Consider the following 26,385-nt stretch of genomic DNA (forward strand, 5'->3'; position numbering starts at 1 on the left):
AGGAGAGAGCCGCTTCTCAGGACAGGAGGGCTGCCCTTCCTGGACATTAGCAGGGACGTGAAGTCTGAGTGGGGCCTCACCTCCTCAGCCTCCCACTCCGAGGCCCTGTGCCCAAGAGGACTGGCTCTTCCCCTCTTCCTGTTAAGACGGTGTTTCCCCTCCAGCTTTCCTTCTTTGTAGCGTTTGGGCGAATCACTGAGGGGACAGGCGTCTTTGCCTTTGAGAGGTCCTGAAGGGCACACGTCCCAGCTGCACTGTGTCTGCTGGAGCGAGGACTGGCTGCTTACGCGTTCCAGGAAGTCTTTAAAAATGGAGGGATGCATTTCACGTTCCCTTCACTTTCCATGTGTGCTCCGTTTCTGAGGCTTCAAGGGACCCTTGGCACGGTCTGTGCTGATCCTAAAAGCCTGCGTAGGCCGGGGACAGTCCTGAGCTAAGGGAGCCCAGGGTTCTACCTTTTGAGCCTCGGTTGAGACTTATTTTAACAGCCTAATATATGGTCTATCTTCAGGAATGTTCCATGCACATCTGAAAAAGTGCGTATTTCATAGCTGCAGGGTTTTGTGAATGTCAGTTAGGTCACGGGTTTTGTGGCCACTCAGATCTTCAGTAAATTTCTTTTCTTCTCCTCCTCCTCCTCCTCCTCCTCCTCCTCCTCCTCCTCCCCCTCCTCCCCCTCCTCCCCCTCCTCTTCTTCCTTCCTTCCTTCCTTCCTTCCTTCAGTACTGGGGATCAAACCCAGGCCCTCATGCAGGTCAGGCAAGTACTACACCCCTGCGCTCTACCCCCAACCCTTTCTAACATTTTATTTTGAGACAGGGTCTCACTGAGTTTCCCAGGCTGACCTTAAACTTGTGGTGCTCATGCTTCCCAAGTAGCTGGACTACAGATGTGTGCCATGGTGCCTGGAATAAACTTCTAGGCATTCTAAATTGTTCTACGAATTACTTAGAGATGGGCATTAGAATCTGCAAACTCTGATTGTGACTATGTCTACTTCTTTCTCTATTTCTGTGAGTTTTTCTTCCTGTGTTTTGAAGTTCTGTTATTAGGCACACAATAGTAAATATACCTTGGCTCCCTAATTCCCTGATATGTCAGCTTTATAAATCATAAAATTCACCTTTTTCCAGTAATGCTTCTTGTTTTTCTATCTATTGTGTTGGGTAGCACAACTACTCAAGTTTTGTGATGATTAGTGTTTGTATGGGGTACTTTATTTTGATTTTTTTACTTTCAACTTTGTTATGTCTTTGTGTTAAAATATGTCCTTTGTAGACAGAATATACTTCCCTTTTAGTTTTTATCCAGACTGAACACTTTTGTTTTTTTCTTCTTTAGTTTCTTGTCCATTTGTTTATTTTAATTGTTAATTCAACTGGGTTTAGGCGTATGATTTCCCATTGTTTTCCATTCATCTTATTTGCTCTTCGTTTCTCTGTTTCTCCATTCCTTCTTTCTTTTTGGGATAATAGACTATTTCTTTTCTTTTGGTTCCTTTTTGGGCTTATGTTGCTTTGTCTATTTAATTTTTTTAAAATGATTCCTCTAGGGATCATATGATGTGTCTTCAACTTACCACGATCGATTTAGACTTAATTTTTCCTTATTTGATATGTAATATAGGGACATTATAACAGTTACTTAGCTCTACCAATTTTTCTGCCACTTCTAGAAGCTGGAACTCACCTTTTTATTTTTGTCAATTTAATTAGAAATCATCACGCAGCGCACTTTCCCATTGTTTGGTGAGCAGCTCCGTGAGTTTTAACAGGTGCAGGCAGCTTTGCAGTCGGGACACAGGACAGTTCCACTGCCCTCCAGGAGGCCCCTCCTGTCCCTCGATAGCAACGCCTCCCTCTCGCTGTCCTCCTGGCCACCCCGCATCTGCTTCCCATCACTACAGCCTGGTGTCATTTTAGGGACTCTTCACCCAGCCTCAGATCGAGATGCGTTCCCTCCAATGTCTTCCTCTACCTGTTGTGTCTTTTATGTTTAGTCCTGTGATCCATTTCGAGTTAATCTTTATGTAGGTTGAGATTTATTATTATTATTTTTACATGTGAATGACAATTGTTCTGACATTTGTAGAGTCACCTTTTGTTTAAAAATTGTCTTTCTCCTTCTCCACAAAATACTGTAGCTCAGTAAAAAGACACAGAGTGAGCCGTGAAGACGCTTTTCCCTGGTCACATGGCCACAGTGCCCCAGCATGCTCTGTCCACTGTGCACATCCTCGCTGTCCCCTTCCTAAGACATTGCCCTGGAGGACTTTCTGCACCAGTATGGGGACTGCCCCTTTCTTTTAAATAGTTTTTTAAAAAAAAATATCGTACTAGGGGTTGAACCCAGGGGTGCTCTACCACTGAGCTACATCCCAGCCCTTTCTGTTCTAAGGCAGGGTCTCGTGGAACTGCTGTCTGCCCTTGAACTCGCCAAGCTCCTGCCTCAGCCTCTCAGTCTCTGGGGTGGCAGGCGTGGCCCCCGCTCCAGCTTACACGGCTTTGGGCTGTTCTGCTGCAGGAACGCCGTGACTTCTGTAGCCAGCTGAGGCCGGTGGCTCGGGAGGATGTCTCAATTCATCTGATATTCATCTGTATTCTTCTAATAATTATTTTATTTGCAGGACATTCAGGTTTCTATGGTCCTCCAGAGTGACAGTGACGTCCCCTCTCTTTAGAAAGAACGGCACTGTACAGCAGGGCTGCTCTTCTTCCCAGGAAGAAGAACCTTTCTACAGGTGCAAAAGAATTATCTTCACATAAAATTCGGACAGAAATACATCAAGAATGTCTCCGGCAATGAGACGTCCCTCCCAGGAGAAAGAAGGCAGTGACCTTCACAGTCCAACTTAACCGTGGAACTAAATGCTCTCGTTTCTTCTCACAAACGCTCTGATGAGGCAGCTGCTTACACGGGGACTTGCGTTTCCATCTTCCCGTGGCAGGTGCGGCTCGCCCATCACGCAGACCCCTGGACGTGGCACAAAGACCTGCTCGCGGCCCCAGATTTATCCGTTCTGCTGAGCGACAAGGGGAGGAGACAGCAGGGTGAGGACCGTGGGCTCCACAGACCTGCTGCTGGCGATAGGCCTGGGTATTGAGACCCCTTGCCCATGTGCAGTGAATACAATCAAGATTTTTAAAAAGTGGTGGAATTTGGGATCCTGTCATTTTGGCACAGGCCACAGGAGCCCAAGTCTAGTGTCTAACCTGAGGGGAGAGATACAGACGTTGAGGTCAGAAGTGGACTCCTTCTGGCTGGCTTGAGAGACATGGGCCCGGGGAGGGCGGTCGCCCCGACTCAGCCCTGAGGAAGCTTGTTTTCCTGAGTTCAAAGTACTTGGCTTGGTGTATTCTAGATCTTCAGAGCCAAGGACTTCACAAAGGTGAATGAACGTCCAGGCCTCGTATTTGGGCTGTGCCATACGTTTCAGTTTAGATCATATGATTTACGTGACAGAAGCTTCTGGAAAAAAAAAAAAAAAATCCTTGCTTTGATTAAGCTGGCTGGGTCATTAGGTCTCTATTATGCTCATTGCAGTTGGCCACGGTGGCATGAAAAGCCATTGTGTTTATGGCCTGAGAACTCTTTCTGCTAAATGGAAACGATGATATGAGCAGCCACACAATTACGCTTCTTGGTTCTGGGAGCCAGTGTGGAATTGGTCCCTGATGTGTTTTAATGGCTCCTGCGACTTTATGGACTTTCGAGGCCTGTGGTTGTAGGACACAGCTTTCCTGCATGGATAAGCCTCGATACCACCTCCCTGGACGCTGGACGACTGTCGGAGGGGCAGTTTCCAAAGCCCGTTCTGAACTCCTGGTCCTTCTGGAAGCTGAGGTTTCTATTCTGAAGTGTAGTGATGACACTTGAGAGGCCAGGGAACTGAGGGCAGTCAGCATGTGCCGTGCACTCAGCGCTCCGGTGTCGTTCTAGGCGCAGTGATAAGAAGTCTCCAGTTTGCTAGCATCTACTGAGCACTCACAGTATGCGGCCACTGTTCTGAGTGGTTTACGCAGGCCCGCCCCCCCGGGAGGGGGCAGAAAGTGGGGTGACCACCCCACTGAGGCAACCAGTTAGGGGTGGGAAGGGAGTAGTCTGCAGCCTGCTCTGGGGTGTCGGATCTTTGCCCTTTTGCAGGAGAAACTGAGCACACATATATTCCCAGGGCCCATCCCCGCATGTCCCTGCGCTGGCCTGGCCTCAAACTCGGCACCAGGTGAGCAGCCCAGGCCTGGAGCGTGGAGCCAGGACCATTCACTGCAGGGGTCACCCCAAGCCTGTGCCCGCCGGGAAAGCAGAAGAGCTGCTGAAACAGGACCAGTGATTCAGGCGTACCCTGACCTGGGCTGTGGGTTAGAAGATGATGCCGCTTCCAGTGACTTTGAGGGGCAGGGAAGTCCAGGTGGCCGGCTGGCACTTGAGAAGAGCCTGTGGGTGTCTTAGGCAGGTCATCCCGAGCAGGGGGCAGAGGCAATTTCCGCACTCGGGAGCAGTAGCCATAGCTCGCCACTCGGACGCCCTCCATCTGGCTTCTTTTATGAAAATCAGAGGCAAGACAAGAAAGCTAAATTTAACGACCTCCTAGGTCACTCCAATCTTTGAAATTCTCCGATTTTCTCAACTTCAGCCTTGTGGGCACTGATTAACGAGCCCTGAAGAATTCAACAGATTTACTTAATTATATCTTAGCTGTGTTCACCCCAGAAAGTCATCTGCCAGCTCTCACTTGCCGGAAGGAGAGGATTCTCGAACTTCCCATGGCCCCTTCCCTGAGTCGTCCACAAAGCACTCTCCCCGCTACGGAATCCTTCCACAAACCGCTCACTGTCTTCAAATGTCCATGAAGTGTTCCACATGTGAGACCCTCTGTGTGGTTGATTAATTAATGGAAATTCAAAACTATCGAATCCTCTTAATTAAATGACAATAAACCTTTGTTGAGTATCTATTAGCTATCAAGCACTGTGCTAATAATAGGGAACAGAGCAACGAACAGATTAGCCCCACATCCTGGAGTCTCAGAGGTGACACTCCAGCACACCACATCCTCACTACAGTCACACGCACGTCCCACCTCATTGTACAGCTGTGTGACCCTGGGCAAGCTACTTGGCCTTCCTGGGTCAGTTTCCACACGTGTAGATGGAAGGCATTTGCAATACTAACCATAGGATTGCTGAAAGGGGCAAATAAGTAATTTGGAAAGGGTTTGGTTTGGAAAGGGTTTGTTAATTTAGAACCCACATAACACATATTGGGTTTTAAGTTAAGAAAAACCCAAATAATTTAATTAAGAAACGGCCTAAAGGCCTGAATAGATATTTCTCAAAAAACACACAAATAGCCAATATACATGTGACAAAATGCTCAACGTCACTCTATTAGCCAGCTTTCCGACACCGTGACAAAATACCTGAGGCAAACACTGTAAGGAGGAAAGGTTTATCTGGGCTCAGAGGTTTCAGTCCGCGGTTGCTTGCCTCTGTTGCTACTTGTATGTAATGAAGGCAGCTGCAATGGAGGAACCTGTTCCCCTCTTGGTGGCCAGGAAGCAAAGACCCCAAGAGGAAGGGGTTAGGGTCCCAATACCTCTGTCAGGGGCACCCCCAATGACCTTCCTTCCACTCGGTCCCACCTCCTAATAGTGCCACAGGGGTGACCAAGACTTTAACCCAGGGGTCTCTGGGGACACTCCTGGCGACCACCAGGGAGAGAGGCAAATCAAAACCGAGAGACACTGCCTCCCGCAGGTTGGAATGGCAACTGTCAAAAAGACAGAGAGAGACTCCGTGGGATTAGAGGAAGGGGCTCCTGTGCACCACTGGTGGGAAGGGACACTAGTCGCAGCCTCAGGGAACAAAGCTGGAATGAGAACCGCCGCACCATCCCACAATCCCGCCCCGGGTGTGTGCCGGGGACCCTGCGCCATGTCCACTCTGCACTGTTCACAGAGCCAGGACCTGGAGTCGGCCTGTGTGCTCACTGACGGGTGAATGGAGGACGAAACACGGTGCCGGGCCTGAGGAGCAGGGAGCAGCGCAATAGCACGAATCCCGTCAGGCGTGACCGGATGGCCGGGGGCGTCAGGTTAAGTGAAACACGGGACAGAAAGGCACCCGTGACCTCACCTACACATGGAATAAAGACTCGCTCTCATAAGAGCTGAGCTGAGCGTGGGAGAGTGGCTTCCAGAGCCCAGGGAGTGGCCCCCAGGGCAGGACCGTCACCCGAGGGCCAGCTGGGTGGCTCCGGCCCGCGGAAGGTGGCTAGTGGTACTGCCCGGCCCGTGTGGAACAGGAGAGGGGATCTGAGTGTGCTTGCCACAAGGACACGATGGAAGCTGGAGGTCGTGGACGTGCTGCCTACCCCCACTTGATCGCTACTCTGGGTTCGCATCGCTCGGAACATCTTGTTGGACCTCATAAATCATGTGTCCGTCAAAACCATAGGACAAGCAGGACCTACAAACACAGCAAAAGTGTCTGCCGACTAAGTTCTCCGTCTGCTGGTGGTTGTGTATTTTCTCTGCATCTTGCACGCCCCGCGTCGCTGTTTCTTCCAGTCTCACTAAGAGCCTTTCCCTTTGTCTGGTGTACAGGGTCTGCAGAGGTGGGACCTCCCGGGGAACAGCTCACGGACTGCGCTTCTCCCAGGAGGAGAGAAGGGTCCGGGCGGCACAGAAGTGCTGCCACGTTCGACGTCTCATGCTTCACACCAAAGTTCCGGTTTTAAAAGTCGATTAGACGCTTTTACTTCCCTCGCCAGTGCTGATGTTATTTCTGGTGTCATTTCCCCCAAAGAGCAGGGTTTTTAAAGCCATCACTGCACGAGAGCTGCTGTCTGCAGGTGAAGGGTTAGGGTCTGGGCGCCCCCTGGGGTGCAGCCCCGCGGCGTGGGACGGGGCGGGGATGGCCAGCAGCCCTGAGAGGACTAGCTGTGTGGAGGAGCCGCAGGCCGGAGGGCAGGGAGCGGTGTGAGCTGAGGGACCGAACATGCCCTTCCCTGTGTCCCAGAGACCAGCGCAGCCAGAGCTTTAAGGTGGCAAAGAATCGACCTTACAGGAAGGCAAAGGGCACCCGCCGAGGAATCCCACAGGCTCCTCCAGTGGCGCTCAGCCTCCCGCTAAGAGGCCGGGTCTTTGCCCTCAGCCTCTGGGCAGTGGCCTCTGAGCCTGGAGATGCGGTGCCTGCATGGAGCGTCAGGCCGCCTGGCGTCCTCCAGATGGTACAATGTGAGGTCAGCTTGGGACTTGGGGTCACGTGGCAGCAGCTGACCTCTGAGGGCGCTGGAGACTGCGATCTCTGCACAATCAGCTGTCCCGACCTGATGAGGCCCCCGTGAAATCTCTGGGCAGACTGGGGTGGGCAACCCGGTTGGCCACGCTTTGTGCACAGTGTCACACGCGGATGGCGGGAGAGCGAGTGTCCAGCACTCCACAGGGAGAGGACAACGGAAGCGCCTCACTTGGTCCTTTTCCTCACTGTCCACAAGCCTCTTCCCTTGGCTGATCTTTTCCTCTCCCAGTGCTCAGAGAGTTCCGTGCGTCCTTCTAGAGGATTCTCTGACCCCAGGGGGTTTGGGGATCCCAGGACCTGCGCTGGGTCAGGCAGGAGGACCATCCTGTAGACTGTTCCAATAGCTTGCAGCTGGCCAGCCCTCACAGGGGTGGGTAGAATTCTCCGTGGAAAACACTCTTAAAAGTAAACTTTAAAAATTATAAGTGTAATCATACCCATTATTAAAATCAAGGAAAATTTAGACATATAAAAATGAAATAAAATAAAAATGAAAGTAAAAGTCACCCATGACCGCTATGTCTGTCTCTTTCTCTGCGTGTTCCACGCGGTGTTGGTTGGAGCTTCACCCTTTCAGCCCAGGTGCCTAGCTGATTTGCTAGAACTTTCCTGGGAGGTGCAGTCCCAGGGCAGCCACCGTGAGGAGAAAGGGAAGGAGGCAGGAAGGGAAGGAGGCTGGCCTCTTAGGAGAGGCTGTGTGGGACCACTGCCTGGGACCACTGTGCCTGGGACCACTGCCTGGGAACAGGCTGTGGGAGTTGTAAGGGAGTGATTTCTGCTGAGGGTGCTTCCTGGTCTCTGGTCTCTCAGGTCAGATCTCGCCCCTCAGGACATCGGCTCCTGGCATTTCTGGGCTGATTCCAGCCTCTGTTAGTGGTCTCTGGAGGATCCAGCTCCCGTTCAGTGGCTCAGTTCCTCTGGCCTGGAAGCAGAGGGAAGTTCAAGGCCTATGTGGGCGGATGTGGACCCGGTGGCTGAATGGGAGGCTGGGGCAGCGGGTGGCAGCAGGCAACCAGGGCCTGGTGGCACCACAGGGTGCTCCTCGAGTGAGCGGCCAGAACCCAGGTGGGAGCCATGCACATGGGACCCAGGCAACCTTGTCCCCTCTTGATGCAAGTGTGTTCATTAGTATCTTCTTTCCTGTGTGTCTGAGGAGAGCCGGGTACTGGCTGTCGTGACTGCGCCTGCCGCTAGGGTTGGTGGTGGACTAGTCCCACATCGCTGGACACCTGAATCGCTTCCATGTGCTTGGTGTTCCGTGGGTGCTCTTACCTGTGCACTTTTTGGACCAGAGTTTCTTAGAATTCCCTAGAAGTATGAAACAGAGGGAAAATCTGCCTTTAAAGTTAAATAATGAGGTTCTGTGCCTGGGACTTCGGGTGAACCTGTGGCGCATCCGGAGGGGTCTCCGCAGGCTTGAGGCAGAGCGCTCCCAGCACTGCCGAGGGCTCTCCGGGCTGCAGGCCCTGGGCTTCACAGCCGAGTCACCGGCCGAGGAGAAAAGAGACCTGACTCTAGGTCACAACGCAGTGTCCATGGGAGCCCAGAAGGGTCCCAGCAGTGGGGTCAGCAGGGGATGAGTCAGGGGCTTGATGGGCCCACGGGAAGAGAGAAACTGTGCATTTGAAGGATCTGCAAGTTCAAATTTATCAAGAAGAAAATAAAAACAAGACGCCTGTGCTGGCCTGATGAAACTTTCCTGGGGGCCAACCTGCGGCCCTGGTTGTTGAGGTTCCCCAGCTTCTCTGGGCTGCAGCATAAGAAGAGGGGTCATCTTTGCCTGCCTCAGGGCGTCTTCCAGAGCTGCTCCCGCCCACAGAGCTCGTGCTGGGAAGGACGTTCATACACAGAGCATTTACTAAGCTACTGCCATGCGTCCTTCTGGGGCCAACCAAGCACAATTTTGAAAGTAGATATTTTAATGAGCTCATGCAGCCTTACCTCCGGTAAGTACCCAGGAAACAGAGACAAGAGACCCCTGTTATTGCCTTTGAGGCCGCGTGGGAACCGCTGGCTAGGATTATGAGGCACAGCTTCTCAGAGCTGACCTGCTGGTTTTCTTCCTCGGCAGGACCTGGGCTCTGGAGGGTGGCTGCCTGTCCTCTCCTAGCAGAGTGTGTGTGTGTTAGTTTTCTTCACTGTGATCGAAATACCGACAAGGACAACTCAGAGGAGGAAAAGTTTATTTCGGTTCATGGTTCAGAGGTTCAGTCCCTGGTTGCCCAACTCCATCACTCTGGGTCCCAGCCAGGCAGAGCATCAGGGGGCGGGTGTGGTGGGGGAAAGCTGCTTACCTCCTGGTAGCCCAGAACGGGGTGGGGGGAGAGGGAGGGGGAGAGAGGGAGGGGAGACATGCTCCCACTGACCTGCTCCTCCAGCTGTGCCCTGCCTGCCTGTAGTTACTAGCCAGTACAGGGGTCCTTTGAAACTTTAACCTATCAAATGGATCAATCCACTGATTAGGTCACAGCCTAATCTGTCATTTGTAAACCACCCACCGTATGATCTTTTGCCATAGCAACCCAAACAGACTGGGACAGGGACACCTGGAGCTGGGGGAGAGGGAGCCTGTCATCGCCATAACCACAGCTCTCGACCAGGAGACCTGCAGGCCCCCCAAAACCAGGCAGCGAAATCCCTTTCCTCTATGGGTATTGCCAAAAGCTCAGTCCTTGTCCTCAGTGGCCATCCAATAGCCAGGACACAGTTTTGAGAAAAAGGAAAGAGAAGGTTTATTGCTTTGCTATCAAGGGAGAAGCACAGGGCCTCCTGTCCCGGAGGCTGTGATTTTGCCCATTCGGGGAAACGGGGGGCTTTTAAAGAGGTGACGCCAAGGCTACACTCCACGCGTTCTCTGTCGGAGTTGTGATCCACTTGTTGATTTGGGAGAGAGGCATTTCCGAGACCTTCTTGTACCCTCCCCAAGGCCTGGATTACCTTGTTCCGCTGGTGGGTGTGTGCCCATCACGGATGACTCGCCCAGGATGGGGAGGAAAGGTGCTCCTGTCTCCCCTGAGATTAGGGACGGGGAGACACTAGGGAGGAGCAGGGAGAGAGGAAGAGAAGGAACCAGGTCCATCTTAAATCAAGTGGCAGTGGCCGAGCAGCAAGGGCTGCATTCAGAGCCTACAGTGGACACAGTTACACGGGGAGGAGTGAACAGAAAGACCTGGGTGTGGAAGGACAGGGCCACGAGGTGGACCAGGAATGCCTTCCCCGCGGGCAGCTGGTGCTCAGGGCGGGCCATTTTTCCAGTGCGTGAGGACACGCTGCATTTCAGGGGCCTTGGGAGAGTAGCCTGACAACAGGTTGGCCAAGGTAGTGGGCACTTGATCCAGATTGGTCAGTGGGGGTAGTCAGCTGATTGTAGAGGGGACACAGAATTGGAATTGGGGGACCTGTGAGGTGGGGTGTCCTGTGTCTGGCTCTGCCATAGGTAAGCAAGGTGGCATGTGCGAGTCTCAGCTAAGTCCTGGGGGAAAGAGGGGTTCTTTGCACTGAGCTGCCTCCTGGAAGGCAGAGCGCTGGTGGGGGCAGGCTTTCTTGGCACTGCCGTTCCTCAGGCACGGGCCCAGGTGAAGTCTATCGCTGTCGTCAGGATCAGGTGGGAGCCATGGTTTAGGAAGAGGCAGCAGAGGGCGGTCAGCGCTGGGAAGCTTAGGCTGTGAGTCAGGTCTGGGCGGCGGACCTGAGCAGGCGGGGGAGGAGCGTGGATGTGTGGCCTCGGGCAAGTCCGCCTCACGTCCAGGTGCACACGTGCCTTCTGTTGGCTGGCCCCGACTTGCCGGGAGCTGTGGGTCCCTGGCCCAGCATTCTTGAAAGAGCCAAGTGGGAGGGTGTAGCTGAGAGTCGTGTGACTGCGGACAGGCCACCTTTTCCAACGCTTCCTTGCTGGGTCCTTGGGCTGGCAGGCGGCCCAGCCGGGGAGCTTGTGGCTTTGAAGCTACACTGCAGGGAGGTGCCGGTGCTGGGGAGCAAGGGCCCAGACAGGTCCTGTGAGACTGTTGGGCCAGATCACCTTCTGGGCTCACCCAGTGCCCTTCAACTCTTTAGTTACCACATTTAAAGGTGAAAATCGAATCTGCGGTTTTGGCATTGGCAGCAGGTGCGTGGTCTGCTTGGTAAGTTGCGTATCTCAATTAGACGTTTGTGCTTAGCTATAATTTCCCATCACACCAGTTGGTCTTTGCCTTGAAAGAATCATTTAATTGTCTTTGTTTAAAACCTATGGGGTGTAAATGGAAGGATATGCAAAGGAGGCCGCTCAGAAGAGTGTACAACTAGTGGGCAAAAAGCCAGTTCCAACTTCCTCCCTTGTGGTTGGCGAGGAATGATTTCTGGCTTTCTTTTGACGCAAGCTCCTAGAATGCCTTGATGGCTTTGGGGTGCTCTGGGACCCTGTGTCTGGGGACAGTGAGAATGTGCAGGTCAACTTTCCGACACTGGGGTTCAACCACCAGCCCCCAGGGTGTTGGGTTCCAACTAAGGGATTAGGCTCCAGCCTTGGGGTCATTTTTCTTTCACCATGGAGCAATCATCCTATCGGGGCATGACCTGATTTTAACTTCATGAAAATTCTGTAAAGGAGGCCTGAGTGGCATCTACAATCTAGAAATGTCACAAAGATGAGCCCTGGGAGGCCAGGGATTTTTGTTTGTTTTATTCTGTTAAAGCCCCAGTACTCCTCAGAGTGCCCTGCACTGCAGGTGACGAGCTGCAGGGCAGAGCTGGCATTGAGGCTGAGAATTCCTCCTCTTTTTCTTTGTCATATTGCACAATTGTCATGGGTACTTCCACCTTCAGCCGGAAGAGACGCCCTTCCAGCCCTGGACTCAGGACTGATGGATCACTCTACAGGGGACCCTCTCCTGGATTGAGTTCACTCCGACTTTTCTACAAGCTCTTTTGCAAAGTTGGCCTCAGAGCCTGGGGAAGGAGCTTCCTAGCTTCCTGGAGTGACCCAAGGGTTCTGGCACATCCTGGCTTCTCACCCACTGCTGAGCAGCTGCTCAGGGACAGAGTCCACCTGGGCACCCGATGAGGGTCCCAGTCTGCCTGGCGTGGATGAGCAGAGAGGCAGGCCGGGGCCTGGCCTCTCCCAGCCCTCCTGATGCACCTTTGACCTGGCCTGGCTCGCTCAGGCTGTGCAGCCTGGCTGACCTCCTCTTTCCTCCCTGATTTCCGTACCCCCAGGCTGCCCACTTGGAACCCTGTCACGCCTGTGCCTTTCACCTGCCGTTACCTAAATCTCAGGTGCCGTCAAGCCCAAGGCAGTCCTCTTGCTCCTGCCCGGCTCACCCACCTCCCGTGTCTTCTTTCCTTCTTTCTCTTGTTGCCTGGACCTGACTCTTCACCTCAGCGCCCCGTCTTCTGTTCCTCACCTGTGTGCTCTGCCTCCTGGGGGCACAGACTGGGGATCCCCGGGCAGAGTCCAGGACCTTCTGCTCTGGTGAGAAGGAGGTGCAGTTCACCATGCTCCCCACAAGCCTGCTCCGGTCAGTGGCTGTGTGGAGCAGGCGCTCACGCTGCTCCCAGAGTGACACGGAAATTTCCCACCTGAAGGGACGCTGTCCTAGCAAAGGGGCCGTCCTAGGAGCCCTGCGAACAAGCCCTGGTGCCCAGGAAAGATGGGTTGAGCTGGCTCTGGTTGCCACACCAGTTTGCTGCCAGGTGTTGGGAATGCCCTCTGACGGGTGGAGCCGAGGCCTGGCACTACCCCTCTCTGGAGCAGCTAAGGGCCGAGTGGTGGCCATGTAACCTTGTGGGGCAATAGCAAATGAGGGGCTCCTGGGGGCTCCTGAGTGCCAGCCCTGTCGTCTGACTGAGTTCAGAACAGGGAGAGAACTCTTAATCAGGTTGCTAAGAGATGGAAGGAGCACCCGCTCCAAGGGATTTCAGCTCCTAGGACACGCTCTTTGCAGCATGACCATGACTTGAGACTTCAAGCCGCTGCATGTGACCCTGGGATTCAGTGGATCCACCTTGGAGCACTTTCCCACGTGCTGCAGGCTCTTCTGTGGTTTAGGAGCACAGGCTTGGGGACCCTGCAGCTCTGGTTACTGCCCTGGCTCTGCCATCAATGGCCCTTCTTTGGGCCTCACCGTCCTCATTTCTTTAGAATGAGGGTGATGACAGTTTCCCCCTGACAGGGTGTTGTGAGCATCAAGTGAGGCGATGCACGTAAGATGCTCGGCCCGGCCAGCTGCGGTGGTGCACACCTGTGATCCCAGCTACTCGGGGCTGAGGTGGGGCCTCGCAGGTTCAAGGCCAGCCTGGGCAACTTAGTGAGAGTCTCTCAAAACAGAAAGGGCTGGGGTGTAGCTCAGTGGTGGGACACTTGCTGAGCCTGCAAGAGTCCCTGGGTCCCGTTGCCAGCACCGCAAGGGGAAAAAGAAACAAGGAAAAAAATAAAAAAAGAAAGTTTAGTTCCTGGCATGTGGTAAGGACTCAACAATTGCTATTAGTTATTTTTACATTCTGAAAATAACAATGCTAGCCATGTCACCCACCAACCACTTCTAAGGCCCCCGTCAGTATGAGGCACAAAACTCGTGGACAAGTTCTCGTCAGTTCTCACGGAGGCTCATTACCGATACTTTCAAGAAAGGAACAGGAACCTTCTCCTTGGGCAGGAATTTCAAGAGTCTAGGAATCTTTGCTCTTTGGGAAAGTCAGCTTCTCTGGGACACACTCGTCCTACCCGACTTCCTGGACCTCTAGAGACCTGACCTTGCACAGGACGGGCCACACGGCTGCACCATTGTGCCTCCACACCCGGAACCTCAGCTCCTGTCCGCCACTTCTACCCGACCCCCATGTTCATCACAAACTCGTGTTTAATCTGCCTCCACTGCTTGATTTCCTTTCTGTGCTTTAAGCATCTCGTTCCCTCTGATGATCTATCTGTGGGATTATTTTCCCCTTGATGCTTTACCTGGCATTTGTTCAGCTGGAATCTCATTTTGTTATTTTCTGGCTCTGTTGATAATCTTCTTAGGTCCACTTTTATTATTTATCTTTCTTCCCTGGTGTTCCTCAAACTGCCCAATTTAGTTATAAGAACACCACAAATTAATAGCAAAGTATTGGAGACTCTATTTGCCACTTCTGTGTGGCATGTCTGGATTTTCATTTCTGACTTGGCATTTGAAAAAACAAGCTCCTGATTCTATTAAACTGTCAGCTCTGCTGCACCAGCTTCTTGAGCAGCCTGGTTGGTATGGATCTGAAATTTGATGTAATTAAGACAGTCTAGCCAAGGACGATGAGGAGCGGCGGTAGATTATGAGGGACATGAGGTTGCAACTCTGTCAGACTCAGTTAAGGTGACAGATTTGATTGTTTTGTTTTTTGCGAGTTTGTTACCTGGATTTCAGAGTTCCATGAGTTCTTTCAACTTTGACCTCTATTTGTCCCGTCCCTTTGATTTTTTTTTAAAGTAACCTTTTTAAAGAACTATTTAGATTTATAGAATTATTGCCAAGATGGGACAGGGAGCTCCTGTACCCCACACGGGGTTCCCTCTGCTATTGGGGTTATAAGATTCTCATCACATGGTGTCAAGGGAATACACTCACCATGGCTTGAGCTTGGTCACCTGGCTGCAGGTGACGGGTCTCTCGGCTCTGTCTCTTCCTTTCCCTGCTGCGGTCTTTGGAAGGAGTCACCAGGGATAGACCACACTGAAGGAGAGAGGAATTCTGCTTCCCTCCTGAAGGGTGGAGTCTGAGCAGAAGTCACATAGATGGAAGGCATGTCTGCTCTTTTCCATTGATATGGCTCTACATGGTCCTTTTATACATTGGCTTATAATCAGTACCATTTTATTTATTTTGGTGCTCAGTGCTGGCCACTAGGTGATCTTCCATTTGGTTCTTATGATCCTTCAACAAACTATATTTTTCTATCTTTCTTTTCTCTATTTCTTTATGCTTTGTTTTCTCTCTCTCTCTCTCTCTTTCTCTCTTTCTCTTTTCCTATTCTTTTCTTTTCTTTTTGGTACCAGGAATTGAACCCAGAGGTGCTTAACCACTGAGCCACATCCCCAGCCCTTTTTATTTTTTATTTTGAGACAGGGTCTCACTAGGTTGCTCAGGGCCTCACTAAGTTGCTGAGGCTGGCTTTGAACTTGCCACCTCCTGCTTCAGGCTCTGAAGCTGCTGAGGTCACAGGCGTGTACCACCACGTCCAGCTCTTTTATCTTTTAGCACTCTCTGGCCCTTCTATACTACAGGATACCTTTGGCTCACTCTTGGAATTCCTGAGCCGGGCCTGGAATCTGCCACTTGTAATAGGATCCTGTTTCCTTTCACTGGAGAATGGTATTAGAAACCATAATTTGGGTGCTGGCTGTGCTTCTTGACAGTGAGGTGTTGTTTCCTTTAGGCCCTCGCAGATGAGAGAGCAGCAGATACAGTTGTGTGTGCTAACCGAAGTGTATACACATATCTAAAAACATTCCATATGTGAATCTCTACACAAAGCCATTCCTGGTTGTGGTCATGAAGTGTCCCTCTTAGGCACACGTCATCTGCAGGCTCTTTGTGGGTGTACTTTATCAAATGGAGGGCATTCCCTTCTATTCCTAGTTTGTCGAAAGTGAATGTTTTTAAAAATCAGAAATGGGCATAATTTGTCAGCTGATTTTTCTTTGTATGTTGAAATAGTCGGATGGGTTTTGTTTAGTTTGCTGACGTAATGGATTACACTGATTGGTTTTTGAATGTTAAACCAGTCTTGTATATCTGGAATAAATTCTACTTGGTGGGATTACAATTCTCTTAGTTGTTGTTGGATTCAATTTGCTAATGTATTTTTGAGGATTTTTTGAGCTTGTTTGTGAGATGTATTATTCTGTAATCTTCCTTTCTTGTAAAATCTTTGTATGATTTTTTTTTATTAGGATCATACTGGCTCATGGAGTGAATTAGGAAGTAATCTCCCTGCTTTTGTTTCCTAGAAGATAATGTGGACTATTGGCATTATTTCATCCTCAAATGTTTGGTAAATTCATCTGTGAAACTATCAGAATAGGTGCTTATTTTCTGAAGGTTATTGATTTTAATTTTTTTGTTAGTTGTTATAATTATACACAATGGTGTATAATCATTAGGACATATTCTTGCATGTATAAAACATAATTTAATTCATTCCCCAGGACTTGCCCTTATTCATTGTTGATTCAATTTCCTTGAAAGATGTGGGGCTATTCAGGTTATTTATATCTCTTTGTGAGAGTCTGGTACCTTGCATCTTTTAAGGGATGAATCCATTTCATCTAAATTATCAGGTTAGTGGGCATAGAGTTGTTTCTGGGCTCCCTTTGTTCTTTTAGTATCCATGTAATCAGTTGTAATGAAACTTTTACCATTTTTAAAATTAGTAATTTTTGTCCTTTTATTTTTTTGGTTAGCATGATTGGAGTTTTATAAATTGTATTGATCTTATCAAAAAGCCAGTTTTGATTGTACGGTTTTTTCTTTATTACCTTCTGTATTTGATTTTAGTGATTTCACTATGATTTTTTTCTTTTCCTTCTCTTGCTTTAAGTTTAGGTGGCCCTTTCTTCTCTAATCACTGATCAGAAAGGTCAGATTGCTCACCTTGTAGCTTTCTTCTTTTCTAATACATGCATTTAATGCTATGTATTTTCCTCTAAGCATTGCTTTTACTGCATTCCACAAATTTTGATAAAGAATACGCTCATTTTCATTCAGTTCAAATATTTAAAAAATTTTCTTGACACTTCCTCTGGAACCCATGAATTATTTAGAATCATGTTGCTTAATTTTTAAACATTTTGAGATTTCCAGCTATCTTTCTGTTACTGATTTCTGGTTGAATACATTTGTGACCTGAAAATGCACTTTGCATGAGTTTCCATTCTTTTAAATTTATTAAGGTGTGTTTTTGATCCAGAAGGTGATTGATCTTGGTGAATATTTCATGTGAGCATGAGAAGAATGTACATTCTGCTGCTGTTGAACTGAGAATTCTATAAATGGCATTTAGATGGAGTCAATCTTTTAGTTAAGTCGATTATATTCTTATTGATTTTCTATTTGATCTATTAATTGCTGATGGGAAGGTGTTGCAACTATAATCTTCAACTATAGCAGTGAATTTGTATTTCTCCAATTTTATATTTTATGTAGCAGTGAAGTTATATTTCTCCAATCCTTTGTACCAATTTTTGTCTCATGTATTTGGTGATTCGTTGTTAAGTACATGCCTATATAGGCTTCTTACATCTTAAAGAGTTGGCCCATTTATTATTATATAGTGCTCCATAGAGTTTCCTTCTTTAAAATATCTTCTTTATCTGGAATTAATGGAGCTGCTCGAGCTTTCTTACAACTTTTTTTTTCCCCTTATTAATGATTGAGCCCAGGGAGGGTACTCTGCCACTGAGATACACTCCTAACTCTTTTTAAGACAGGGTCTTGCTAGGTTTCCCAGTCTGACCTTGAACTTGTGACTCTCCTGCCTCTGCTTTCTGAGTCACTGAGTCACTGGGATTAAGGTGTGACCACTACCCCCCAACCCCCCAGACCCCATTTATTCTAGCTTTCTTTATCTAGTAAACTTTTAAACTTTTTCTAGTATCAGCATGGTCTGTCCTCTCCACTCTTTTACATTGATATTTATATCTAAATTCTGTTTTAAGTAGACAACATACATTGTTTTTTTTCTTTTTTCCTCTATTTCTATCTTTTAATTACAGTATCTAAATAATGCATAATTATTGTTACTATTGATATATTTGGATTAATGCATTTGTGATGACTTTTTGTTGCTGTGACAAAGTACCTGAGGAAAACAAGTTAGAGGAGGAAAGATTTGTTTTGGTCCATGGTTTCAGAGGTTTCAGTTCATGGCTTGCTGGCTCCCTTGATTTGGGCCTGAGGTGAGGCAGAACATCGGGGCAGAATGGTGTGGCAGAGAAAGGCTGCTCAGCTCATGGCAGCAAGGAGAGAGAGGGAGGAGGACACGCCCTTAGTGACCCACTTCCAATTAGACACCACCTCTTAAAGTGTCCACCACCTCTCAGTGTCATCTGATTATAACTCCACCAGTGGACTCATCCACTGTCGAGGTCACTGCTGATCCAGTCACTTCCAAAGACCCAGCTCTGAACACTGCCCTGGGGACCAGGCACTGGGGACCAGGCCTTCAACTCAGGAGCCATCGGGGACATTCTGAGCTACAGAACGTTTGCCCTGTTCTGACTGTTCTGTGTTCATTGTTAGGGCTTCCTTTCCACCTTCTCTTGTTTTATTTGAGCATTTTATGTGGTTCTATTTTGCCTACTCTCTTAGGGTATCAGTTATACTTTTTTTTTTTTTAAGTTATGGTTGCTCTAAGAGTTTAAAATCTCATCTGAATGTATCTTCAACTAAAATTATTTTGCTTTATGAGGAATGAGATGTCCGATAGGAGAGATTCCCAAATCTTCCCTCCCATGCTGTCATTCATTTCATGGATTGATTTGCTACACTGTTGTGGAAATCATGCTCAGCAAGAGACGGAGCACCCCGTGGAGGGTTGGGGAACTCGGGTGTACTTCCACTGCAGACCCAGAGGAGCTAGTGCTTAGACATTCTGGGCCCTGAGCTGAGGTTATGTGGGGCTTTTATAGGAGATTTGACATCATTTCTTAAACCATTACAACATTGGTGGGTTTTCATTTTTGGTCCATGTGACCACAGACCATGCACACAAATTTTATGATAATTAGATCCCAGGCCTGTACCTAAAATATAAATATAAAGACAGCAAAATGCTTTCAAGTGTTGTGAAGTGGCCACAGGCAACAGTAACTCAGGATGACTTTAAGAGTTATATTTCTAAGAACGAAGCTGAGGAGGTTCTAGTTTAGGCAGCAGTTAATTGGCCTAGCAATTAAGTGATGTACTACATTCCTACAGATTCAGAAAGTTACAAAACACAAGAAGAAAGGCCCCTTTTCACCGGGATCTGTTGAATCTCTGGCCTTGAAAGCCTGGCATGGGGTGCTTCTGAAGAGGGCGTCCTTAGACTCCTGGAGATAGCTATGTACAATTTTTTAGGCAGGTGCCCATGGTTAATTAGGTTTCCTGAGGAAAGGTTGACTAAAGGGGAGGGGTGTTAACCCTTCCCAGGCCTTCTTCATCGGAGTGTTCTTATGATTTCACCTTATTACCAGGTCTGTGTTGGTCACATTTCCCCCTTTTGATGCCTCTCTATTTTATACGAGGCATCAACCTTTGCAGATTGGTCTCACATGGGGTTGGGTATTCAGGGTCTTCTACCCCACCACATGGTGAGTATGTCCAAAGGGTAAGACCATCTTTAATTTTATAGCTTTAAGATGTAACATGACAAATTGGACCAGGCAGTTCAAAATGCAAGGACCAAATATCAGGCCTAAGAATACCAAAATGAGGGTCCTGCCAGGGGCAGGACCCAGCTGCCACTGCCTGGGGCTATCTCTTGACTTTTTCAAGCCCCCACTGGCAGCTCTGGGTCACCTGGGCCCATGCAGATCAGTTCTAATTGGATTACAGATTTTATGGTTAGGAGGAACATTTTTATCTCCCAGAGTTTCAGGATCTGGTCTCCTGTGTTAGCAGGTAGTTTGCTGAGGAAGGTGGCATGTTCTGCTCACTTAGGCCAGGAAGGACGTCAGGTAAGTTGCTTCTTGGAAGAGAAGGCGTATGAGGGTCTGCACAGTAGGTCCCTTTTATAGAATGTTCTTAATCTCCTGCTTCCACCACCATCTACCTGTCCCTTAACACACTCACTCGATGATCATTACTATGTCACAGTTATCTTTTAGATCAACTAAGAATGAGAAAGAGAAAAGATTTTGTTTTATTTTCATTTTTCTTCCACTGCTTTTCCTTTCTCTGTGTAGACCTAAGTTTTTGACCTATATCCTTTCCTTCTGCCTCAAAAAAATCTGAACTTTTCTTTGAGGATGTATTTTCCAGTGATGAATTTCCTGCTTATGTTTGTGTAAAAAGCCTATTTCTCTTTCACTTAAAAAGGACCATTTGTCTAGATATAAACTACTACTTTATTGGGTTTCCTCCCCTCTTGCTGAATATTGTCATCCCATTCTCTCTTGCTTGCTTGGTCTCTGATCAAGCGTCCCCTGTGACCGGACTCTTGTTCTTCTCTGGGCAGGGGGTCTTTCCCGCCCTCTGACTTCTCTCCAGACTCGGTCTTTGGGTCTTTCCAGTCTAAACCTCATATGACTGGATGTCATTTTTGTTATTTATTCCGCCTGATGTTCTGTGAGATTTTAGATGAGTGATTGGGTCTGTCATTAATTTTAGGAAGTTCTTGGCCGTCGCTACTTCAAATACTTCTGTCGCATTCTCTCTGCCTTCTTCTGGTATTGTTTTTGTTGGCCTTCGAAACTTCTCCATCTCTCTCAGATGTTCTGTCTGTTGGTTTTCATTCTTTGCCTCAGTTTGGAAGTCCCTGTGGGGGGGTCTGCTTTCAGGCTCACCAGTTCCTTCCTTGACTGTTCTTATCTTCTGATGGGTCCATCAAAGACCATCTTCATTTTATCTATAATGGTTTTTCTTTTTTTCATTTCTTATATTTACCTCTGATTTTGTTCCCTTAGAATTTCTGTCTGCTTTCATTTACCTTCTGTTCTTGCATGTTGTCCATCTTTCCCATTAGAATCCTTAACAAATTTCAGTTATTTTACATTTCCTTTCTGGCAATCCAACATCTGTGTCATATCTGAGTTTCATCCTGATTCTTATTTTTTTCCTTCAGACTGTCTTTGTTTTGTTTTTGGCTCGTCTTATAATTGTTTTCCATTTTGATGATTTTTAGTTATTCACAATGCTGTGCAGCTGTCACTGAGCATGTGCAGGGTGAGCCCTGCCTGACGTCTTCAGCTCTAGCTCAGTGATGCACCCTGGTTTCCAACTGAGGCTTGGACAAATGAATGAACAAATGAATAGAAAGGACATCTGTTTTACTTTTTGGGGGAAGCCGATGATACTGGGGCCTGGTGTTTTTAAGGGATAGGAGTGATGGGCCTTGCCCTTAGTCCGGTGCTCTCAGACTCCAGGGCGCGTCCCTTGTCCTGAGGTTGCTCTAAAGGATCCTGTAGGTCTGGGCTGGGCCCTGAGACTGCAACTGATTCTGATCATATCTGGATTACTCTGACCTAGCTTGTCCTCTGACTTTGGACTCAGTGCCCTCAAAGGCTGGGTATGTTCCCTGGTGAAAGCAGCAGCTCCATGTCAGAGTCACCAGAGTCACTTTGGGCACTGTGAGTAGCAGGGGCAGTAAGTGGCAGTAGGTTAGGACATTGGTTCTCATAGTCTCTGGGGAGTTTGCTAATGCCATGAGGTAAGTAAGTGGCTTTCCTTCCCACAGTGAGGACTGTGAGTCAGTGAGCACTCAGGCCCTCCCCGACGGGCAGGAGTGTCCCCCAGATTAGGAAGGTGTAAAGCCAGGGAGGGACATCTGTGGGGCTGAGACCCTCTCCCTGCCCCCAAAATGGCAGCATGGGGAAGTTCCAGGATCCATGAGGTTGGATATGCAGTCTTGCCCTAGAAGAGGCCTGGAGAGGGTGCACAGTCTCTCTCCACGTCCTGTCCTAAAGATCTCCCTCACAAGAAGTCCTCCTAGAGGAGTATGTGTGTTACTTAGCAGGTTCCACGATTCGATACCTGTGCCCTAGCCTGGCACGGAGGAGGCGGCGTCTTGTCCTGAAGAGCCCCGTGGCTGAGAAGCGTCTACCTTCAGGTGATAGCAGGTGGAGCGCACCTGGTAGCACCAGGCTGGTTGCCTGCACTCCCTCCCCTCCCTGCCCGCACAAGGCCTTATGAAGACGTGACTCCTCGGAATTCTGTTGGTGGCTCATTCGGGTTATCACTTTCTTGGTGGAAACCACAGAAAGGAGGCCAGATGTCACAGACGTCAGCTGCAGCGGGGACGAGCTGCCGAGCAGGCACTGGTTCCGAGGTGCCTTTGGAATGTCCGCCACTCTCCTCCAGCAGGCGCCCTGGGAGTTCTGCTCCAGTGGTGGCTGCAGGGACGTCCCAACAGCTACCGTTGGAGTCTGTTCACAGGGGTCTTGCGCATGGTGAAAACCTCAGGGCCCGAGAGTTCGGGCTCCGAGGAAGAGTCACAGCTGTGAAGGTGCATTTTGTTAGCCTCAAAAATCGACTGCGTGACCATAGACACGTGCAAGTTCCCATGCGGCCCTCCCTCCAGCCAGGACCCCGCCTCCTCCCAGCTGATGCAGGAGCAGGGCCCCGGGAAGAAGCCCAGGGGTGAGGCTCCCGGGGCAACGGGTGTTCTGGGATAAAGAAGTTCCTGTTCCCAGCTGTGGCTTGAAACCCCCATGTGCTGGTGACACACGGCATCTCACTCCTGGGAGGACCCGCCCTGGTCATGAGCCTCAGGGTCCGTAGGCCAGTCTGCTCCCCCACAGCCTGTTCTCTTGTTCCCAGACACGTGGTCCAGGGAGATCAGGGGTTCATCAGAGCCTGCTTCTCTGGGACTCATGGTCCCTTGGGGTCCCAGACTCCCATTTACCCTGAAAACTTTAAAATGCCACAGCTCTTCTTAGCAGCATTGAGAGTCACTTTACATTTGTGGCAGATTGGAAACTTGTTCTTTTTTAGGAAGCTTACTTTTCCGGTCCTCAGCCTCGGGCTGTTAAATTTATCATCTCTCTCTTCCTGTAGGTATAAAGGAATAAATTAACATATAGTTTTCTCCTAATTGCTTGATTGCAATTAATTGCCTTTGTGTGTCTGAGCACACATCTTTTATTTTTGAGGGAATGACAGTGGAAAAAAATGGGATGACTGTTTTGGATTTTAGAAATGAAGCCCTGGTGAGGACTCGGAATAACCAGTCGTGTCCATCACGCTGGGCTGACTGGCTTAGAGAACTCTGCGCTGGCTGGCTGACTGGGACAGTCCAAGCTGCCCTGTTCAGGTGGAGCCACCAGCCCACATGTGGCTACTGAGTACTGCATACAGCCTGCACGTTGGAGACTTGGTAGGAAAAAGACAATGTGATGTTATCTCATAAATATTATTTTTATTGATTACATCATGTAAGGATAGCACTTTGGCTATACTGAGTAAAATAGACTATATTAAAATTAATGTCACCTCTTTCTACTTTTTAACATGACTTCCAGGTAATTTGTAATCATGTATGTGGCAGGCATTACTTCTGTTGGACAGGGTTGGTCGAGATAGTCCAGGTTAGTGTGCAACTGAAACAAAAATACCCATCTCTCAGAAATGATGTCAAATCGTCTCTGGGCTTGCTCTCACTTCTGTTTATCCACTGCCGAGGAAAGACTACATGCTATATTAATTTGCTAAAAATGCCCAGGCTATAATGCCATTTGAAGAGTTACTGCATTTTATAAAAGATCTCTGGGACTTCTCTGATGCCCAAGGAATACCATTGCCTATTAGCACTAGCTGGCGTCGTGGCATCTAAGAGGTGTTCTACAGCAAAGGATTCCATCACAGGTTAGGCTGGGCCACACAGCTGTTTATTGAAGCAACAGGTGGTATCTGCACTTTAGGAAAATTTTATGAATATGTTGGTTGGAATCACGGTTTTGAAGTACATGTTTAGTATCTGAGTAACTCTGGACAGATTTCAAAAATGCAGAAAAGCCTACGCTAGAGAAGACAATGAAATTAAGATCAGAAAACCATCAATGTGGAAATAAGAAAGTGTTAAGGGAACTATGATTGCAATTTATAAAACTGGCGAATCCTGAGGGCAGCTTACGTCACAGTACCGAACCCTCTGGGGCTTCATCCCAGGCCACCGTCTCCCACATGACCTCTTCCCAGGTGCTGTCCACCTGCATCTGTGAGATTTAGCAAATACAAATAAAGGACACCTAATTAAATCAGAATCGGAGGTAAAAAAGAAATAGTTTTCAGTAGAAGTATGACCCATGCAATATCTGTGTCATCTTATGCTAAAGAATTGTTAATTGAAAAGAGTCATCTCAAGAAGATGAGGTTAAGAGGCTTGCTGCGGGGCAGGGACCTTGCCATGCTTTCACCAGGGTCCTGATAAGAGGAGGATGAGGAGGCCAGAGGTGGAGGAGGCCTGAGGCAGGCAGTGGAGGCTGCACTCAGGCAGCCTGGAGCCCAGGCGAGTGGGAGGCGTGGGGGAGGTGGCCGAGGTGGGAACAGAGGCCCTTGGGAGGCCCCGACTCTGCTGGATTTCCGCAGTACCGAGGGGCAGGGATGCCTTTGTGCTGCCTTAAGCCCCTGGATTTGTGGCAATCTGTTTCAGAAGCACTAGGAAATCAACACGTTGGCTTTCCTCTGGCTCCTGAGACAGGGGAGTCTCAGGAAACCCTCGAGCTCCTCTCGCTGCGCTTCTAGCGGGTTTTACAAGGGAGGCCCCGCAGCTGAGCAAAACAGCTCTGCTGTAGAAGACACCCGGGTGGGTGACCATGGTAATCGTGTTACCTGGGTTACTTTCAGGGACCTCAAGGCTGGTTTTGAAGAGGCACAGAGTCTTCACCTGGGCCTGCGGGTGATGGAGACGGAGGAGCCTGGCCTCCGCCTTCCCGCTCTATCTGCCTCCCATGTGCCTTAACCCCTGGGTCAGCCTGTTCCTGCTCACTTCTCTGTGACCTGTTAGTCATTTAAGGAATGTTGGCTTGAACAGAGCAGCACAGGGTCGATTCTCCTGGAATTTCCTAGCCTCCCTTCTCCCCCTTCAAGGCTGAAGGTGCCAAGATAAGAGGAACTAAGGTGTTTTCAAGGTTTATAGGGGTGTTGCCATCAACAGGTCACCCGCCACCAGGCCTTGCGACCTCCCATTCCAGACCACCGAGCAGGGCCTTTCCTAATGGAGCCCTTTTCCCTCCCCTGGGCCTGAAGATAAAGGGAGCCAAGTGCCTGTGCCAAATTAAGATGGCTTATGTTTTAGGACACTAAGACTTAGTGTCTACCATCTTCCTGGCTCACTGAATCAATCTTTTTCCTATCTCAACAACTTGTCTGCTGTTCATGGAGGCTTCCTGGAGGGGTCAGCAAATGGACCTGGATTCAGCACAGCACAGCAAAGAATGGATTCCAACCTCTTGAATAATGTTAATGAACGATGCACGATCTGCAGGGATGGGCAGAGTCCACAGCCCTGACCCAGGTCCCCTCCCGTCTGGGTTCTCCATGGGCTTCCCCTCATTGCTGGTGCCCAAGAAAAATTCTCCCAAACCCCAAGACTAGGGGGATGGACATTCTTTGCCCTGAAGGGTGACATGAAGCCCGTCAAGGTTTGATCTCTTTCAGACCATTGGTTTGTCAGCCACCAGGCACAGGATAGAAGAACTTCTCTCCAGGCTGGGTGACCTGGTCTTAAATCCTGCCTGCAGTCCAGGCTGACAAATGGGCCTGTGTGTCCCTCTGGTAGGCCTTAGCATATTCCTCATTGTCCCACAACTGCCCTGAGAACACACACACGACTCCTCAGAACCACAAGGCATACAGTTGGCCCTCTGTGCCTGCAGGTTCCATGTCTGTGGCTTTGACCAAACTTGGATAGGAAATACTTTTAAAAAATTGCGTCTATACTGAACATATACAGACTCCTTTTCTTGTCATTATTCTTTAATCAATGTAGTAAAACTGCTAATCCTGCAACATTTATATTGTATTTGGTGTTATAAGTAGTTCAGAGGTGAGTTAAAGTACGTGGGAAGAAGTGTAATGATTATATGAAAATCAGACACCATTTTATAGAGACCTGGGCCACAGGTCTGATGGCGATTCAACAAACGAGATCCAGTGAGTCTCCCCAAAAACCAAATGAAGAAAAGTCACAGTGAGAAGCAGGAAAGGGCTTTAGCTGATACGGCCACTGGGAAGGCCACACTGGGAAGGCCACGCTGGGAGAGCCACGGTCCCAGCCGCATCCTGGTCCTGGCGGGGCCTTTAGGTTTAAGTGGAGGAGGGGCTGGCAGGCCAGAGGTCTGCTGTCCAGCAGCCTTGCTCCCGCTGTGGCCTCACGGATGGAGACCTCCGCTCTGTCCTGCAGTGTGGCTCTGCAGGGCCGCACCTCGAGGGGCCGT

General features: G+C 49.1%; 1 protein-coding gene across 1 annotated transcript in view; it reads left to right on the forward strand.

Moving 5' to 3' along the window:
* Positions 1-16,258: 16,258 nt before the first annotated feature.
* LOC306659628 ((E2-independent) E3 ubiquitin-conjugating enzyme FATS) overlaps positions 16,259-26,385 on the forward strand; it is a 266,421-nt gene continuing 256,294 nt past the window's right edge. The window contains exon 1 of the mRNA XM_079137279.1: positions 16,259-16,304. The gene's annotated coding sequence lies outside the window, so the exon portion shown is untranslated. The remainder of the gene's footprint in view (positions 16,305-26,385) is intronic.

This window comes from Sciurus vulgaris (assembly GCF_902686455.1).
Source record: "Sciurus vulgaris genome assembly, chromosome: 4".
Classification (NCBI taxonomy): domain Eukaryota; kingdom Metazoa; phylum Chordata; class Mammalia; order Rodentia; family Sciuridae; genus Sciurus; species Sciurus vulgaris.